The following is a 1425-nucleotide window of genomic DNA, read 5'->3' as shown; positions in this document are numbered from 1 at the left end:
AACGCCCAGGATGCTGCACACCTGGCGTTAAACGCCCAGAATGGTGCCCATTCTGGCGTTTAACGCCCAAAATGGTGCCTTTAATGGCGTTAAACGCCCAGAGTGCCCTTTACTGGCGTTTTCTTGCCAGCAAGCTCCTTTTTTCTGCTTTTTTTACTGAATCCTTCTGTAACTCTGTGAATTCCTTCATTTTTGATACTTGCCTCTCTAAGAACAATTCATACAACCTCCTAATGACTGGGTTGCCTCCCAGCAAGTGCTTCTTTACTGTCTTTAGCTGGACCTTCACTGAGAATTACTCAAGTTTCAGTTTTGAGCACTCCTGCTCAAAGTTTCCTTCAAGATAATGCTTGATTCTCTGTCCATTAACAATGAACCTTTTGTCAGAATCAGTATCCTGAAGCTCAACATATCCATATGGTGACACTCTTGTAATCACATACGGGCCCCTCCATCGGGATTTCAGTTTTCCCGGGAATAGTTTGAGCCTAGAGTTGAAGAGCAGAACTTTTTGTCCTGGCTCAAAGACTCTGGATGACAACTTCTTGTCATGCCACTTTTTTTCCTTCTCCTTATAAATTTTTGCATTTTCAAAGGCATTGAGTCTGAACTCCTCTAGCTCATTTAGCTGGAGCAGTCTTTTTTCACCAGCTAACTGTGCATCCATGTTTAGGAATCTGGTTGCCCAGTAGGCTTTATGTTCCAGTTCCACAGGCAAATGACAGGGCTTCCCATACACCAGTTGGTATGGGGAGGTTCCTATAGGAGTCTTGAATGCTGTTCTGTATGCCCACAGAGCATCATCCAAAATCTTTGCCCAATCCTTTCTTTGGGCTATCACAGTCCGTTCTAGGATTCTTTTTAGCTCTCTGTTAGAGACTTCAGCTTGCCCATTTGTCTGTGGATGATACGGAGTTGCCACTTTGTGGCTAATTCCATATCTAACCATAGCAGAGTATAACTGTTTATTGCAGAAATGAGTGCCTCCGTCACTGATTAGCACTCTGGGAACACCAAATCTGCTGAAAATGTTTTTCTGGAGAAATTTCAGTACGGTCTTGGTATCATTAGTGGGTGTAGCAATTGCTTCTACCCACTTAGATACATAGTCCACTGCCACCAGAATGTAAGTGTTTGAGTATGATGGTGGGAATGGCCCCATGAAGTCAATTCCCCATACATCAAACAATTCTATCTCTAATATCCCTTGTTGAGGCATGACATATCCATGAGGTAGGTTACCAGCTCTTTGGCAACTGTCACAGTTACGCACAAACTCTCGGGAATCTTTATAGAGAGTAGGCCAGTAGAAGCCACATTCGAGGACTTTAGTGGCTGTTCGCTCACTTCCAAAATGTCCTCCATACTGTGATCCATGGCAGTGCCATAGGATCCTTTGTGCTTCTTCTCTGGGTACACATCTGC

The sequence above is a fragment of the Arachis duranensis genome, chromosome 5, assembly GCF_000817695.3.
Source record: "Arachis duranensis cultivar V14167 chromosome 5, aradu.V14167.gnm2.J7QH, whole genome shotgun sequence".
In the NCBI taxonomy this organism is placed as follows: Eukaryota; Viridiplantae; Streptophyta; class Magnoliopsida; order Fabales; family Fabaceae; genus Arachis; species Arachis duranensis.
Note: the sequence above shows the minus strand (reverse complement) of the source record.